General features: G+C 37.3%; 1 protein-coding gene across 2 annotated transcripts in view; it reads right to left on the reverse strand.

Annotated features, from left to right (window-relative positions):
* Positions 1-19,609, reverse strand: part of BNC2 (basonuclin 2) — a 403,512-nt gene that overhangs the window by 174,221 nt on the left and 209,682 nt on the right. Inside the window, exon 5 of one of the 2 annotated variants that reach the window (XM_012665017.1) lies at positions 4,108-4,111. The exons of the other annotated variant lie outside the window; for it this stretch is intronic. The gene's annotated coding sequence lies outside the window, so the exon portion shown is untranslated. The remainder of the gene's footprint in view (positions 1-4,107; positions 4,112-19,609) is intronic. 2 annotated transcript variants of the gene reach the window in all.

The following is a 19,609-nucleotide window of genomic DNA, read 5'->3' on the forward strand; positions in this document are numbered from 1 at the left end:
AAAAAAAAAAAAAAAAAAGAATCCCCAATCCCATACCAAGTGGACTGCTAGCTACCCTATCAGTGAGGCCAATTCTTTGGGGCGTATCTTGCCCAACCACTCCCTGAGATGGCTGGGGCCAGGGGGAGTTGATTCTCTGCTGGTTAGCCACACTGCCTCTGTGATTTTTTAAACAAGACCATCTGGCTGCCTTATTCTCTGAGCTCGGCTATGCCTTGAAAATGCTCAGGTTGCATTCAACAACATCTCTTCGCTCTAGCCCAAATTTCAGCTACATAGATTTCAGTTCATTCCATAACAGCAAAGAGAAAGCTATCCTATGGTCTGCTTTTTAAATAATGAACCTTTTCATTACCAGGATCTGTTCATGGGAGGACCCAGAAGGAAGAAAGCCACCTGGAACGTGGCAGTGGACTTGAGACACAATATTGAACATAATGTGCAGGGCTCTCTCCTTATTTATAGAATGCAATTAGCAAAAAGGTCTGCAAATTTCATCCTCAAAAGGAGGAGTGGAATTTCGCATACAGCACTTAATAAACCCTGGGATTAGAGCACCTACAAATTCTCCGAGATTACAAATCAGAGGTTGGGTTGAAGCAAGGAGTGAGAACATGAGGTCCAGAAAGGGCAAATATTCATCCTTTCTACATGAGTTATGACTGCCCAATTACTTAAGTCATGCATTTTTAGAAAACAAAATTAATTGAGCTGGTGCTTCTTCTGAGAAGCTCTAACACAAGCCTTGCCAATAGTTGAGTAGTCTCACAAAGGTGGAGCATAATACTTGCAGGCTCCGAAGAAAGAGGAGCTCCTCCAAAATTCAACTGATTTTCAGGAAAGAAGAAAAGAGAATGATTCATCACCAAAAATATTCATATATTGATATGGCAACAGCTTTAATTAAGTTACCAAATTTCCCAGCATTTTTATAAGTGAAGCAATTGAAAATATTTTTTATTGAACATCTACCATGTGTTGGGTGCAAAGAGCACTAAAACAAGCAATCTTATCTTACAAGGCTCTAGGTCAACTGCGGCCTTAGAATGAGAGAGGGGAAAAGAATAATTCACATGAATTACAAAAATTCCAAGGAAAGGGTCGCTCTGATCCGAAGGAAAGGGGAAATATGAAACAAAACTTTCCAGTTAAAATATTCACCGAAAAATAAATATGTGTATCATCAATGTTTTCCCCAAGAATATGAAAGATATTATGCAAGGAGAAAACTCAAGCCCAACATAATGCTTTAGAAAAACAAGAATAGTTTTCTTTAAAACAAAACAAAAAAATTTAAAAAAGCACCCATCTGGCACATCAGGCTTCCTGTGACTGCAAAGTGAAAACTGTACCATAAAAACCCAGTCCATAAATGCCAGAAGAAAAGAAACTTTCCCCAAATAACAAAATAAAAATAAACCTTCAGTTAAAAAAATATATTACATACTGATATAAACTGAAATGCTCTTGTCCATGGGTTGAGCTTACGAAACCCTTAAACATGAGAATGTAACACTAACAAACTATTTGACATTATTATTTGGGTTCAAAGACTCCCTTTCTCTAAATGTTTATAGCACCATACCAGTTATTTCAACTGAGCTGACACAATGAATTTCAAATGATCTAATACTTTTGACTTACCAGTGGATTAGCACATGATTACCCTGAGTAAAAGGATTATTATTACTGCTGCTCTAAGATATTAACACTTTCTGTAACACACTCTAAGGACGCTGTATAGATCACTAAAAAATGTGACAAAAATACATGGGGGAAAGGGGATTTTCAAAAAGGAAGGTGATTAAGTGTTGTTCTCTTTTAGGTTTCCTTGCTTAAAATAAGGTGGGCCTCCCAACGGTAGAATCAGTATTTTACATGACACTTTCAGCGGCATACAACAAGTCACAGATAAACAAGTCCAGCGTTGAATGCACTTGGGAAATTAAGCCATGTATGGCCTTCTTCCCATGAAGATCAGGCTCCAAACAAAACCCCCACTTTTAATAGACAACTAATTCTCATGTAATGAATGACAGAACACAGCATTAATGTACTTAACAAGACAAAGCTAAATTCAATGAAGCTTGACGCCATTTATATGAAAAAGGGGTTATATTTGTAGACAGAGCCAAAGGGAGAGAGGATAATTCTGAATTAAACAGGGCAGCTTCTGCTTTGGTTTAGCCTTATCACTGGAAATGAAGATCATAGCTAAAATATGACCCTGAAAATAGGCAGTGGCAAACAAAACTAAATACCACTGTATTAAACTCTTACTGACCGATGAAGAGGAAACAGCGTAAGGACTTTGCTCAGAGCTTCTACTAGCAACAGTGTCCTTTCTTATGGCAAAATTCCTGGTCCATTAAAAATGTGCCCTTTACCTACCAGACTCTATGATATGCTATTCTGCCACCACATGGTATTATAAAAATTTCAGATAACACAACTGATGTCTTAGTACTCACTGAATCTATATATAGAGTATCAAAACAGAAGATATGGAAGCAAGTCATGTGACATAAAATGAGTATGCTGAAAAAATAAAATTAAGTGACCTTTTTGAAGGTTTTAGTGCTACATTTACCCAACAAACCGGTACAGAGAGGTCTTAGGGACACAAGTTGTACAGATATGTAGGCTATCACCACAAAAGATTTTTAAAAGCCTATAGATACCATAATGCCAACTCTTGTTTTTCAGTGTAAGTTCAGAAAATAGATTTTAAACTATATTAAAAAAAGAGATCATATGAACAATGCTGATCATTCTGAGAATAATTTATGAATTATAAGTAGACGAGGAAATATTTTAAGCCCTCTAGCAGGTTTACAGTAAGAATGCTGATCTAAAGAGCACACGTTATGCATCTGGTGATATGACTTATTTCTGGAGGATGTTCTTTCACACATAGAGGTAACACCACCTGGAACTGCCATACCTTAAGGCAGGGAATCCTCGGACTTTGCTCTTTTCTCCCATATCCGCAATGTTATCTGGTTCCACTGTTGTCACAGAGCCAGAGAATAAAGCTCTTCCAGAAAACTCACCCAAGATCAAACTGTGCCTGGTGACAGCAATGTCCAGGCCATAAGTAATGTTCAAAGGATTCAACAACGCCTGTGACTGATCATTCTCCTTTCCTTGCCATCACCTGCTGATTTTGTCCAGGTGTTTTATGGCTATCTTGAGGATCTGGAGAGCAGACAGAGGGAAGACTTTGCCAATTTCTTTTGTCTGGGATTGTGAATTCCTTACACAGATGGTGGACAGCCTCGGCTCAGGGCAGCGCCAGGGTATATTGCCTTCAGCCTCCAAAAGAAGAAAGAGACATTACCTTCTCCCACAACACTGCCTATACTGTGTCTGTGGTTAGCAAAACTGAGAAAGCATGGCTTCATGGGGGGTAAAGTGAGGAAGAAAGGAAGTTAACAAATAACTTCAAAATATTTACTTGTTTGAGGTATTGCTTAGCATTTACCAAGGAATCAAAAATGTTGATGAGAAAGGTGATTTCTAAGCAATGTGCTTCTATCAAAAACTTGTAACCCCAAAGTTTCAGTTAATTTTTCATTTGTGTATCATAGTCACCAAGTCTCCTAAATTAATCAAACTAAGCACTGTAAAAATCCAAGTCAACACTTTAAAAGCTACTGCACTGCTATGGTGGAAAGAAAACTCGACTGGTATCTATACCTAAGCCATTTAATATGGTAGCCACTAGCCACATGTACGTATTGAGCACTTGAAATGTGGCTAGTCCAAATTGAGGTGTGCTGAAAGTGTAAACTACACACTGGATTTTGAAGACTCAGTACGAAAAGAGGAATGTAAAATTTCTCAATAACATTCAGATTAATTATATTTTTTTATATTTATTATACATGCAAATGATAATTTTTGATATGCTAGCTTAAATAAGATATATTGTTAAAATCTATTTCACCTGTTGCTTTTCTACTGCGACAGGGGTCTCCCTCTGTTGCCCCAGCTGGAATGTAGTGGCATGATCACAGCTGAGTGTAACCTTGAACTCCTGGGCTCAAGTGGTCCACCTGCCTCAGCATCCCAAGTAGCTAGGATTACAGGTGCACATCACCACACCAGTCTAATATTTTCTTTTTGGTAGAGATGGGGTCTCACTGTGTTTTCCAGGTTTTTCTCGAATCCCTGACCTCAAGCGATCCTCCTGCATTGGCCTCCTGAATCATTAGGATTACAGGTGTGAGGCACTACATCCAGCCTCACCTGTTTCTTTTTACTTTTGTAATGTGGCTACTAGAAAATTTTAAATTGCATATGTGGCTTGCATTATTATTTCTTTTGTACAACTCTGGTCTAGACACTAGAACTCTTGTCTATTTCAATCTCTTGTTGGTTGTATGACCATGGTCTTTTTTCTTACATCATGAGCCTCATCATTTTCAAATGAGAGAGGTGGAAATCAAGGATGCAAATCCCAAATTTTACAGCTCCAAAAATTATAAAATTTTATCTAGTTATTTCTCACTTTCATTCCTAAACCCCATGAGATCATTTTTATTTGGGCCTACTCTAGAGAAGTAGTGAAGGACAATAGGAAAACAGGTTTTATTCATTAGTCAATAAATTTAAGAACCTACAACTCCCTCTGATGACTTTAACTAAAATTTTTATCAGTATTTGCATAACGCCTTTAATGTAGACAAAGTTAGTAATCATACGAATCCCTTCAGTGTTGAATAACTCAAAATGATACATAAAGAACATCTATGCCCTAGATGGATGTGGGTTAATAAAGCAATGAACTGAGTTGCTTGTTTTGTGAATTCAAGCTCACTATTACAGATACACTTGATTGCAATCCATTTGGTAAGGCTACCAGAGGATATATCCTGCCAAATCTCAGAAAAAGTTTAGTGGTTTCTTCACTAAATCCAAGGGAGTGTATCTTAAATTACAATATATAATGTGGTTGATCCCTCTTAGAGGCACAATTTTTTGACAGCAATAGCTGCACAGATTGCATCAGTTATACCTAGCTCTGTGATAATTCATTAAACACCTCTTCACATAGTTATTGGGTGGCCAGGCCCAGAGAAGGATATTTTAGGAGTCTGTTGCTCCCACAACTCACACTAACTGGCAGTGCAATGTCATTACAAAAAAAAAGGGCTAAGGATGAAACATCTAAAGAACAACAATTTTAGGTGACCCTTTAAATACTTAATTATGCGCTATTATTTCTCTACTTTTAAGGAACCATGTACAACTTCATTCTGTAGGCTCCCTGATAGGAATAAACATTTATTTTACAGGTTATGTTGAGGATTTAAATCAGTTTGCTGCCTGAATCAGGGAAAGGAAATGTAAAACAGGAGGAGGAGATTAGATGCAAGACAGAAACTTGGTATCTGTTTAATGCATGTATTTTTACCAAATGATGGTAAAATTAAACCGCACATCAGTGCTCGCTGAGAGCCTTGTTAAAGTATGTTATTGTGTATGTAAAAACACACATACACCCCTCATTGATGCACAGATTCCCGGTAAATGAGATAGAAAAAATAGTCAGATCAGCACTAAGAGATTCAAAGTGCAGCACAGACTCAGGAGTTAAGAACTGGAAGAGAAAGGGAATACTGTACCAGACTGAATTATTCCCTGGCATGATGAGTTTAAAATTCTGATACACAGTTAGCAGAAAAGAACGATCGATTTAGTCTGTTATATTCTATGTACCCAAAAGGAGGAACTTTTGAAAGAAATCAAAGACCAAAGTAAAGAGCACTAACAGATAGGTGCAAGTGAATAGGGTAGAAGAGTATTGTTATAGCTAAGGAGCCTGTAGAGAAAACCATCAGAACAGCTTAAACAAGCATACTCTGTAAAGCATTTCTAAAGCATTTCAACAGACTGTTTTAAAATTTCAGCATTACAGCACTGTATGTATAGCTGATTTTAAGGATCTAACTTACATGCAAGAAAAACATTAGTTTAAATTATTTGCTCTTTTAAATTCTCCCAATGCATAACAGATAAATGGTAAAATGAGGCTGCATTAATTCATAGTTGCTCTTTTCTTGGCTAATATTAATGTATATGGGCCATAATGTGAATGGATCTTTCCAAAAGCCTTTGAGAAAACCCAGTGAGGCCAGTTTTAAGCCCTATCAGTAGTAGGCAAGGCAAAAAGGACTCGGTAAAAAAAGCAAAGCAAAGCACAAGAAATAATGTTACCTCAGAAAATGGCTTACTGGGTATGTTTGTCCCTTTTTAAATGTTTCTTAAAACAAAGAACATGATTTGTTTAAATGTCAAACTTGGAAATCATATAGATTTCAAAAGATTACTTCATCTAATAATAAGTTTTAGCTTAGTCAAGAATTTCTTAAAACACACTAAATTTCTTTGTAAAATATTTTAACACTCTTTAAAACTACTTCAAAACTCTTAACTACCCGTTTTTTGGGTTTTTTTCTTTAAACCTTATTTCTTCAAAACAAGGAGTTTCCAGAAACCACTAAAATGTTCTTGCCCTCTTAATGTTTGGGCATGGTCTCCTCATGTGTTATTAATAAGCCGAACAAAGTATTTATATTAATGGCCATACAATCAATATTCAACTGCATGTGGACTCATACCACAAGGCTATGAAAACCAAAAGCCACCTTCATTTGTACTTGCCAAACTACCTGATTATACCAAACTTCTTATGGCCTAAACAAAGTTATAAAAATGTTCACTATGGCAACAGAACTAGATACATACACAAAGAAATATTTGTAATTTTAAAAGTGGAAACAAGAAAAAATGCTCACACAACACAAAAGTTAATTTTACATTAGTATCATTAATGTTATACTCACATTGTAACAGCCAAATAAACCTCGTGCTTTAAAAACAGATCAGGTCACTTGAGCTGCCTGCTGCATTCTGCTAAGAAAGCAAAACCTACCATGCATGGCAAGTGTTGACACTCTTCCTCAATGACTTTTATTGTTTCTGGTGAAAAATCTTTCTTTTCTATGTACCGAATCAAAATACCTCACTTGTAGAAAGTTACATCGGTGATATTCAAAACACATTAAAAACTTTAAGAAATAGTTCCAAATGGAAGTCATATGTTTTTTAAAATCAAGGTTATCTCCCTAGTATACTTAGGCATTTAATTTTCTTTTTAATCCAACAAATATTGCTTTAAAAATGATCTTTATGTGGCTGAAATTAGAATGCACACAAGATAGTTTTTCAAGGCCAGCAAGCACTTCCTAACCAAATCCCCCACTTCCTTTGCTAGCTAAACATAACTACTTTAAATGTGTACATCCTTTAAAAAGTTAGAAGAGAGCACCTCACATGTAATAGCAGGCAGCTGGGAAGCCAACTGGTGCAGTCAGAGTGCACATTTTAGAAAGCAGCTCTTTAACATTCAATAACTAAGTGGTAATTGGGCACAGAAACATAAACTGTCAAACTGAATCAAAACCCCTTTGCTTTTCAGAGAATTATTTGTAAGATTATACTAGAATTAAATTTGAACACGCATCTACCCTATGCATTCAGTCAAATTATAAAACAAAAAAAAAATTACTGTGCTTTCTTTGGATAAAATTAATGTCAGCTTTGTGTCCTTAAACCAGACCCAATCGGGAAATGAAATATGTTTAGTCCTGAAATAGTTGTGGTAATTCAATCCCTGCACTCTCCTTATTTTCTTGATGACAAAGAAAAACTCCCAACTGGCAGGGCCACCTGCACTGATTACTCCTCCATCCACACCCACAGAATATGAAAATGAGCCAATGATCATTAACCTTAATTTCTTCTAACATAAACCTCAGCTCTTTTTCAGTCTTGCTACTCAAAGAACTCCCCTGAGATAAAGGAAAGGAGAAAGGGGGGAAATAAGGAAATAGGGAGTGAAAGCTCAGAGCAAAGGGGAGGGGGGAACCAAATGAAAAATGGAATCCACTTGCTTTTTAAAAACTGCACAGCTGGCTTATTAAACTTCATACAGCAGAGATGTTACAAAGATAAAGAGATTCTGAGGCATCACTAACTCTCCAGATAGTGGGATACTTTCCTGTCTGAGCCTCTCCTCTGAGCAAACAATGAGAAAGGATGCTTCCTCTGTACCCTCCCAACCCCCACCTTGTTGCGTCCCACTCCTACATCCAGACATCACTACATAAAGATAACTAGCAATAAACGATAAGTCTGGACAGCAGGAATGCAAGTGTGGCTGTCAGATCTCCAGGAAGAGGACCAAAGGGCCTCTACCACCAGAAGAGAGATTTCCAAGGTGAGCACTTCCAGTTACAGCGGAGAATGTATAGCACCTTCTGGCCATTCGCATTCAAATATGGCCAACTGGAATCACTTTTGGTCCAAGCTGTGTGGGGCTAGATACCATTAGCATTACCTCATGTTCTAATGGATGAGGAGCTAGTTGGGGGCCCTAAAAAGAAACACAACCAGGAGGGGAGCAGGAACTCTTCAGAAATAACAGTCTCTTTAGCACAGATGTATGTATTGAAAATTATCTTATGATGTTTGCCTACAGATCTTGGTATATCCTAAGCAGATTGCTCAAAGATGGTAAGACCAGGAAAACGAAGAACAACTCAACAGGACAATACATGTAACACATGTATTCTGTGAAGCATTCCTGAAGCTGCAGGAAAAACAAACCTTAAAAATCATTACATTTGATGAATGAATGCAAAACACCTTTAAAATGTGTTTTTTCCATTAAAAATATTAAGTGCGAAGGCAAACAAATGCTTAAAGAATATAACAAGAGTCTAATTGTATTACTTGAGAGTATATTTCAAGAGGTTTGTTGTCTACCCAGTGTAGACAGACAGAGAGAAACTTTGCTTACATGGTAATCCCCTCATTATTTCAGACTTCAAATCAAGTACCAGCCATGAGTAGGGTGAGGCAGAAGGGCAGGAAACACAGACAAAAACAAAAACAAAAAACTGGCTTCAATTTGGTACTGGATTCAGAAGTCCAATTTAAACTAAAACTTCGCTCTGGGGTACTGAGTGCTCACCTCCTCCTAGCTTAGCCCACCAACTGTAAAAGGTAAACACACGCACATACATCCTGCCTTCTGTTTTCTTTCTCCTTTTTTCTCCTCCCTAATCAGGCTCTCAAAGGTCAATGGTCCTCTCTGGAAGTGAGGACAGAGTGTTGAAGTATTCAGTGCCATGAGTCATCTTAATAGATACTCTAGCGACTGCCTGTCACCCAGCAGTGAGCTGAGATAGCAGGGCTTTTAATAAAGCAGCACTTTTGCACACTCACGGCCCAGTTAATTTAATACCTGCCCTTGTTTACCAAACAGCACGGGCATGTCTCCGTGTCGATAACTTCCCAGTGACAGTGAGGCGACTGAATCTGGGCACGCAACAGATGCACCTTTTTACGCTCTGTTAAACCGTGTCACAGACTACAGCCCCTGAGCGCATTCCTTTATTTATGCTGCAGCCAGTCGAGCTAATTGTGAGAGACAGACCTGGTTCTAATTCTGCAGAGTCCAGCAATTGCAGGAGTCTATGTGGTGAGGCATGAATGGTGCAGAACTCTAGAAGGGAACAGTTGAAAAACAGAGTCAGAGGGTAGAGCCATCATCTGCCAGTATTTTACCTAGAAAACTTAGAAAATATCTCCTATCTCAACAGCAGGTATGGGAGTTGGGGACAAAGGTAAAACATCACCAGTGGCATAATGAAGTAGAAGAAAGCAAATTTTGAAACAAATACCTTCGTAAAGAGAACACAATACAGCAGTGACAGTATTCATTTTCCAAAGCATATGGTTAGGCCTGTACAGTTGTAAAATATTTACAACCTGAAAAACTACCCAATAACAGGCCAGTATTCAATGCAGCTCATACCAGCGGTTCTGTACGATACCAGGATTGACCATTACATACAGACACCCTGATACAAGCCAATTAATGACACCAAAATGACTTGAAAGACTCTCATTCCTCTAGCCATACAACTTGAGCCTGCTTGATCATGTATAGACAAAGAAACTCTCATTTACTGTTCTCCTCACATCCTGTGGTATTAGAAGTGTTTCTTATTAGCTGTAATACCATACTCATATTTTATCAGTAGCAAGAGTTCACTCCAGTTAAGGTTCTTCACCCGTCATGGGCATTTTTCAGCAAATTAATGTCTTTTACTTGCATGACTTCTCCTCATATTATAATTTGGGGTTTAAACGGATCATAATACTTTACAGAAAGTAAAAAGAGAAAAAGAGCTCAGTGTTGATAATTTTTACTACTTACGACTAAATGACCTCAACTGAGGAATAAAAAATTAAGTCATTTGTCTTATGAGGTATAGAGGACATTTTACGGTGTACAATTTAGCTAATGACGGGTTGGGGCCGATCCTTAAGAAGTCACATGTTTCCATTGTCCCTTCACCCCCTGCTTATGTTTTTACCACATCCTAACAAAAACATGACCAGAACTGGTGAAAAACATACGGTTCCAACTAATGAATCACATACTTTCCCGCAAGTACAGTAAGTACTACCAGCTGTGTGACAGTCTTGCTTTGGCAGTGGAATCAGCTTAGAACAAGCCGGCCCATCTGAAAGCAGCTGTACTGAAAAACCACAAGCAATATAAGTGTGTCTGCCGTCTCAGGGCAGCTTTGTCTCTGTTCTATGTCTCTGCTCTGTCCCCAGAACGTGCCAGCCATCTTGTTTACAGAAAGTTTCAGAAATTACAGACTGGAGAAGAAAATCCACAAATTCAAAAAACTTAACTTTTCAGAAATTGGTGTCACTTTGTCAAGTGGAACAACCACAAGAGAACAATTAGAGGAATATACCTCTCTCCCACACATCCACCTTTCCATATGCACCTTTTCAGGCTTGCCTTAGACTAAAAATTGTGCATATTTATGTATCTAAACAAGAGGTAGGAGGCGGGGAGGAAGAACAGCACAAGATCCAGCTACTCACAGGCAGGCTGACACATGCAAACACACACAAACACACATGCAGAACAATTCACAGATTATCAACTCATGCCACAAGCTACTGCAAAAAATTTCTATGATTTAAACTTGCCATTTATACAACAATAAGCTTCATTTGTAACCACAGAGCATTCTGAAAAAATTCCCTGGCAAGCCCCAGATATTTTTACACAAATGCACTTTTCCTTTCTGTGAAACAACATTCGAATGGATAAACATTACTGTTAAAGGGAAAGAGAAGTCCAGCAGCACTGGACTTTTAGAAATGTAGTAAAAATGGTAGGATTTTCAAACGCTTGCAGTGTGTGAAGGCAATAAATAATAAAATTTTTAAAATGTCATTAACCGATCAGTAGCTTTTATACAGTGCCTAAAGTATCATCTCAGGCTTGTTATGAAAAAATGAAATATCTGGGGTTGCGATTTTTTACTTTTCCAAAGTCTCAACCAGAAAAATAAATAAATGATGGCGAAGTTATCTTCATTTTTCGCAAATGTTTTAAATATAGGGAAGTCAAACACAAGGACTTACAGGAAAGGTCTGTCTTTGATGTTTACCTTTATCGCCTAATTTAGCCAAACACGCTACTCTAATGTCGTAAAGATGCTTTATTCAGCAATAATCTAATCTAAAAGTTACATTAACACCACATCTTTTCTTTTTGTTTATATTACAATTCTATGAATAATTTTTGTTTTGAGTGAAGCTATCATCAACACAACACTCAAAAAACGGTCAGAAGACTCACTACACTAATTAGAGAAAATCTTGGCCCCGTGGTTTAAATTCCTCCTAAATGAATTTTAATATTTGTATGTTTGGGGAAGTTCAGAACTGGGATGGACCAAGACAAGTGACTTAAGGTACATCCAGGTACATCCAGAAATCACATCCATCCTTATAGTTGGATCAAGTCAGACAGCAGGATTGATGGCACTAATAATAATGGTAAAAGAGCAAATGATGGACACTTACAGGCTTACCTTGGAGATACTACAGGTTCCATTCTAGACCACCGCAATAAAGTGAGTCACACGGATTTTTTTGGTTTCCCAGTATAAATAAAAGTTATGTTTACTCTATACTGTAGTCTATTAAGTGTGCAATAACATTATGTCTAAAAGAACAAGGTACATACCTTAATTAAAAAATACTTTATTGCTAACAAATGCTAACCATCATCTGAGCCTTCAGTAAGTTGTAATCTTTTTGCTGGTGGAGAGTCTTGCCTCAATGTTAATGGCTGCTGACTGACCAGAGTGACAATTGCTTAAGGTTAGGGTGGCTACGGCAATTTCTTAAAATAAGAAAACAATCTAGTTTGCCACATAAAATGACTCTTCCTTTTACAAAATATTTCTCTGTAGCATGCAATGCTGTTTGATAGCATCTTACCCACAGTAGAACTTCTTTTAAAATTGGAGTCAATCCTCTCAAACCCTGCTGCTGCTTCAATTTGTAAAAAATGTAATATCTGCAAAGTGCAATAAAACGAAGCACAATAAAAGCAGGTATGCCTGTGTTTAAGCCTGAAGAACAAGACATTTCAAATATTCAACTAAAACACAGATCTGAAAAATAGCACACTGATAAAGAAACAGATATAGGATTTTAAAAGAATACTGATGAGTTTATAGCACTCTTAGTTCATGTTAAATATAAGGAAGAATATTAGTCTAACGGGGAAAAGTCTAAAACTGGATTATGAAATTACACAATAAAATCAAGAAAGAGCTAATGTGGTTGAGGCCAGGCACAGTGGCTCATGCCTGTAATCCCAGCACTTTGGGAGACTGAGACAGGAGGATCACTTGAGCCCAGGAGTTCAAGACCAGCCTGGGCAATACAGCAAGACCCTGTCTCTTAAAAAAAAAAAAATAGCTGGGCATGGTGGCTCACACTTGTAGTCCCAGCAACTCAGGAGGCTACAGCAGGAGGATGGCTTGAGCGTAGGCATTTGAGGCTGCGAGTGAGCTATGATTTCCACTGCATTCCAGAATGGGTGATAGAGGGAGACCCTGTCAAAAGAGGAAAGAAAGAAAAAGAGAGAGAGAGAGAGAAAGAAAGGAGGGAAGGGGAAGGGGAAGGGGAAGGAGAAGGGAAGGGAAGGAGGAAAGAAAGGGAGGGAGGGAGTGAGGAAGGAAGGAAGGAAAAAAGAAAGCTAGCTAGCTAATATGGTTGAACAAAACATGAAATTACTATGAAATCATTAAAACTCACAGTAATTAATTTAATAACAGGGAAAGATACTTATAATATATTGATAAACAAAAAACAGCTTATGAAGCAGTATACAGAGTATGAACCTCATTTTATTTTTAAAATGTATACAGGAGAAAGAAAGGAGAAGTTGAAAATACCCTAAAATGATTAACATCTGCAGGGACAGAACTATTGGCAATGGTTTTACTGTTGTTAAACTGTATTTTCTAAACTTTATTTAGCATTGTAAATTACACATAGGAAAAATAAGAAAAAAGTGCAGGATTTTTCCTCCCCTTCCTCCCACAATGTGACAAATCTGATTGTTAAGAAATCTAGATTTCTGGTCCTCACTAGTAGTTACACTTGAAAACTTGTATATTATAAAAATGTGGAGCTTTTCTCAAAAATCAAAGATTAAACAGTCTTTAAAATCTACATTTATGGTTTGTGCATGTGTGTGTGTTTTCTTTGTAAAATCTCAAGACAAATAATGAATTTACTTACCCTCCTCCACCAGGTGCCCAAGAGTATATTTTCATAATTTGAGCTACAAACTAGCCTTTGTTAATTCACAGTTTACATAATTAACAAACCAAAGATCTAAATCTTCACCTTTCTAATAAAAATAATACCTAATACCTCTAAATAGCACTTCTAATTGCCAAAGAACTCCCATAAAATAAAAACCCATACCCACCACTGAATCACCATCCCGTCGCCCCATAACACAGCAGCTGCCCTGAAGAACACAATCCAGGGGCACTGGAGTAGTATATGATCTTATAATAGGATAAACGCAACAGAGCAAATCTGTTAAATATGCTTATCCTGGTTGAACCATGGCAGAAATAACTAGATTAATAATCATACTCTTGTAATAAGGGACTTACAATCACATCCAGTAAAGGAGACGATTTCATGTTAAAGAAGCATTCAAAGTTTTTCATTCTACAACTTCTAAGGGGGCTGGTATGGACCCTCATTTGGAAAATATTTATTGACGAATTACCATGGTCTAACATGTGTCCAGTGTTTGGGTTTGAACAAATATAAAGAGAAGCTTCTTGACACAAAAAACCGTCTACTGCAAGAGAAAATACAAATAATTTTAACATACTGTATAGATGAGTAGTAGAAATACACAGAGCATTCCAGGGAAACAGAAGAGGGCATGCACTCATTTGGGGCTTTAGAACTACTTTAGGAAAAAGGTAGGACTAAATGAAGCTTAAATACATGTTTACTAGCCAACCAGGCAAGATTAGGACTAGGGAAAAACAGGAGCAACATGGAACAACGCTCCATGAGGGGAAACAGCCTGGAATGAGCAGAGAACTACAAGCCAATCTGGGCTGCTGGGGCAATAAGGCCACGCAAGAGACGAGAGTGGAGTCCAGAGAAGGAAACAGGGTGGAATCGCAGAGGGTCTGGTCTGTTTTAAAGAGCTTTCCCTTCGCTTAATTAAACAGTGAGAACTGCTCAATCTTCATATACCACAAGGGTCAGGGCTACGCCTTGTCATCTTGTGTGTGACAAGCGGAGCTAGTTCCTCCTCTCTCTTATCTTTATTTCAAAAACATATTTACTGAAACCTATCCATGTGCCAAGCACTGTTTTAGGCACTGAGAACTCAGGAACAAACAGTCCTGCTCCCTGGGCCCTAGGAGGTCACTTCTGTGGATCCCTCACATTAGGTAATAATTTCTTTAAAAGCACAAACAGAAAAACAGGCACAGCCTTGGATGCCTTTTGGACTAAGCAGAGAAAGACTAAGATGAAAAAGAATCTGCACATGTAAAAGCACCAGTTTTGCAAATCATTTTATAGGGTCACTTTCTGCCAAACTCATGAAATCATTATTAAAGAGAGCCATTTGTCAAGGCATGGCTAATTGTCAATGTTAGCATATCAGACCAGGAAAAACCTAGAAAAATTATTCTCTTGATAAGGTGACAGGTATAGCCATTTTACATAAGCCACAACATTGTGTACACTCAGGTATAGAATACACCTTTGCTCACCCATTATATTGGGTACATGCTGCCATATCTTTGAATTAGACACCATCCCAAGGTATAGTATAATGCATTCGACAAGATTCCAGATACGACAGTGTCATGTAAATTTTGACAACTATCAAATTTTAGCACTAACTTTTATGCAAAAGTCTATACCCCATAAAAGCCACTTTCTCAATTCCTAATGCAATACTCGGGGAAAACAATATAATTGAGTCTTATAGGAGGGTAGGTTTCTTAATACCAGCTGGTAATATTTGGGCCCTGAAGCATGAGAACTGATCATATTAAAATCCAGATACCAGCTATTATACCTAAAATTGTTGCTTCATTCATATTTAGCATGAAGAGGAGCCTATCTAAAGCAGGCTCTATTTAATACAATGTGGTTTTAATTGGAGTCTGTTTTAGATGAGCCACCTGTATTTCATCTTTTTAAAATTATCCATAATTTTCTGCACAATTTGCCTCTGCAACATAACGAAGAGCAGTTAGTTATAAATTATTGCCATTGTTTAGACGTCTAAGAAGAGAAAGAAACCCTCTATTTACTGAAATACAATGGCCCTGTACCAAAGAACAAAATTGGGAGCCTAGGGTCCTGGTTCTGTCCCAGTGCATGGATGAATAAGGCCATCCACATGCAAGTGTTATTAGGCCTAAACTAGAAAGACAACACATTAAAGCCCTATTATTCCTGCTTGAGCTAAACTTCATTATAGCGACTCTGAAACCTAGTGCTCTACTAACCAAAAGCTCACTTTCTTTTTTACTCAAGAAGAGCCTTTTTTTAAACATTTCTAACTGTCTAAGTTCTGCTTCTGGCAACTACCTCAGATAACTTTTTTGTTGGTAGTGTAGTAGCTCTACTTTGCAATTATTTCTACACCGATATATTCACAATTTGTTCCCAACTATTAATAAAACCATTCAAAAGTTTTATATAATGTCACTATTTCTAGGATATTTTCCATCTTCATTGTTTTTGTCTGACTAGTATTTTTTAAGGTATTCTGAAAGAGCATGTCAGATCATCATGACAGTGTTTCCTATACAGATCCAAGTAAATAGCAGTTTACAAACTAAAGTTTACTTATTTATGTGATGCCTTTAAGAAGCACCCAATAAAGAAAACACCTAAAATGCAACTTTTAAATAGGAGTCTTCATTCAATCTGTTCTGAATTATCAAAAACATACCCCAATATGTATAACTAGTTAAAGTCAGAATTTCAGTCAGCGTGTGTCAAATACATCAAATTTTTTATCACATGCTAAAATCATGCTTATTGTAGGGCTACAGTCCCCAACTCCCAGGCCTTAGACCAGTATTGGTCCGTGGCCTGTTAGGGACTGGGCTGTAGAGCTCTGCAACTCCCCCCACCCCCCAGCCTCCTCCATGAAACTTAGGACTTAGGAAGGGGGGTGGGCACAGCAGGAGGTGAGAAGAAAGGAGTATCTGTAGCAGTTTCTCCTGTGCTCTTATTTTGCTGTACTATTTCAGTAATTTGTTCAGATATTTGGTCTATGAAGTCGAGGCTTTTGAATTTTCTCACTGTAGGTAAAAGTTGATTAATTTCATCCTATGTATTAGTTACAAGATAAATGGACTCTTTGAAAGGCACCACCATAAATTATCTTGATCCAGAAATTATTCTAAACTTTAGTAGGTAAAAACGCTTCTACATAAACATATTTGTTTGTGGAAGTTAATAATTAATTTTATTTATTTACTTTATAATTTTATGTCTTTTTTCCTTGGTCTCTGTCATATAAAATTTATTAATTAATGTACCACAAGCTCTATCTACTTTCATTTAATATTTTATAATACCTTTGATAACGAGTATTTTTCCATTTTAATAAGCACGGTCTTTATGTCAAAATTTTACAAGAATATACAAATTTACTGGAAAAAAACAAAAAATAATTAGTGATTAGAACAGAGCCTGAATTAACACTGCAGATTTTTGTATGCATGCGAAGGCATAATTTGAAGTCATATATTTCAAAATAGGAAGGACAATTCTACTACCAGGCTTCTTGACCAACTCTTGTTGGAGACTAAAACAAGATAAATGTATTTCTGGACACAATCTATAATAAACTCAACAGATAAATCATAGGTCATTTTAAGATTTGGTGTCTAAATGCCACAGTTTTTTTTTTTAATGAAGATTTTTTCAATACAGAGGAAAGGCGAACTTGCTTATTTAAAACCTGACTAACAATACTTCCCACATTCCATATGACAAGGGGCACAGCAGGGATGGGTAGGGATAAAAGGAACAAAAGGATTCCCCACAAGTAAGAACAACAGGTAGCAGAACAGGGGATATAGGGCCAGGGTGCAGTGGCTCACGCCTATAATCCTAGCACTCTGGGAGGCCGAGACGGGTGGATCGTTTGAGCTCAGGAGACTAGCCTGAGCAAGAGCAAGACCCCGTCTCTACTAAAAATAGAAAGAAATTAGCCGGACAACTAAAAATATATATAGAAAAAATTAGCCGGGCATGGTGGTGCATGCCTGTAGTCTCAGCTACTCAAGAGGCTGAGGCAGAAGGATTGCTTGAGCCCAGGAGTTTGAGGTTGCTGTGAGCTAGGCTGACACCACAACACTCTAGCCCAGGCAACAGAGTGAGACTGTCTCAAAAAAAAGAAAAAAAAAAAGAACGGGATACATTGTCAAAGCTCGGTTATTTGTTTTATTAATGTTCAGAGACTGGGAGCAATTTAAACTTAAGATAGAAAGATACTCAAAATCTGCACAAAGCAAATAACAAAATAATCTTAGGAATGTTCCTTGAACTACCCTAGAATTTTAGAATAATGGAGATTGCTAAAATGAGTGAACCAGCACGCCTGAAGACTAAATTAAAATTTGGAATTATAATGGCATGTCGGTCATAAAATCATAATGCTGCAGAAGTATCTAGAGGAAAAAAAAACTACAAGCACAAAAGTAAGAATGTCTGACCATCTACAGTTTGTTGTTCAGGAAGATGCATGTTTCACATGAAGCCTTTTGTCTACTGTCTATACATCTATGTGCCATGAAGCATGGCTGAAAGAAGAATACAGCAACAGATTCCAAATCCAAAGAACAGTAAGAAAATATCTGAAGGGAAGTGATGAATTTCGGGGTTACTCTGACTTGTCTTTCTTTCTTTTTTAGCCAAGCTACTGGAATTCTATATCTCATTTACTAGATCCTCACATAAGCTAAACAGGTGGAATGTTATTTGAAGCTGCAGTCTTTAATTAGTAAACTAGAAGAGAGTTGATGCAAAATCTAGAAACAATTTTAAATCATTTGTTCTATATTATTCTATATTACTATAAAAAAAAAAAAAAAAGCCCAAGCATTGCTTTCCTAGCTAATGGGGAAAAACAGGTTAGAAGACCCTTAAGAGTGAATCCTGCTGTGGTTCAGAGACAACTGCTCTGATTTTTTTTTCTCCTCCTCCTTCTTGCTGTCTAGGAAGGGGCAGCTTTTTTCCTCCATCTTCTTTTCTTACCATACCTTTATGGCTTTCATTAGCCACATGAAAGGCTATAGAATTAATTTTGTGTTCAAAATTACTCAATGCCAAGCCCCATGTATGAACTCTCACAGAAAATCATGCAAAGGAATAAGCCTCTTAAGGTTCTTAACTGACAAAACAAAATTTAAAAGAAAAATGCCCTTATATTGTCCACGTATGCAGACCTAAAGTGCAGTCAGAATTATGTGAGAAATGTGGCGAGAGATTCAGCAAGCATTCTTACAGTGTAAACACAGCAGTTCAAGTTATGATGTTCACCCAACATCAAAGCCATCTATCCAGAACACGTAGGGGCAAGCCTCCTCTAGGGAAGACCTGCCTATGTCAGATGGATCTCTCTAACTCCCCAAAATAACCCAGTATGTGATTTAAATCACAATAGTACATAATAAACTTTGGCTTTATCACACTAATTCCAAGTGTTCAAAGCCATAACTAAATTTCTGTGGCTTCCCAAAATATTTGTTTAAAAAAAAAAATAAAAATAGTAACTTTTCTAAAAGGCAACAGCAGCCCCATGTATTGCAAAGGCATATATATACACAACTAAGCACCTAAAACACCTACAGAATGAAATAGGCTTCACCTAGGTGAGTAGAGCACCCCAGCTACTTAGAAATCTTAAATACAAATGAATCCAGATTAAGAGAAAAAAGCCATCTGTTGCATCGAGGGTGAACAAGATGTATTAGGCAAGGAAAAAAAAATACACAGATTAAAAATGTTAAGGATATTGTGGTATAATTTACAGACAGAGACAAACAGATTTCAAGTGTCCAGCAAGAATATATTTTGGAGGAACAAGCAAAAATCAGAGACATACTTGGGTGTGTCTGATAACAAA

This window comes from Propithecus coquereli, unplaced genomic scaffold, assembly GCF_000956105.1.
Source record: "Propithecus coquereli isolate 6110/MARCELLA unplaced genomic scaffold, Pcoq_1.0 Scaffold95, whole genome shotgun sequence".
NCBI lineage: Eukaryota > Metazoa > Chordata > Mammalia > Primates > Indriidae > Propithecus > Propithecus coquereli.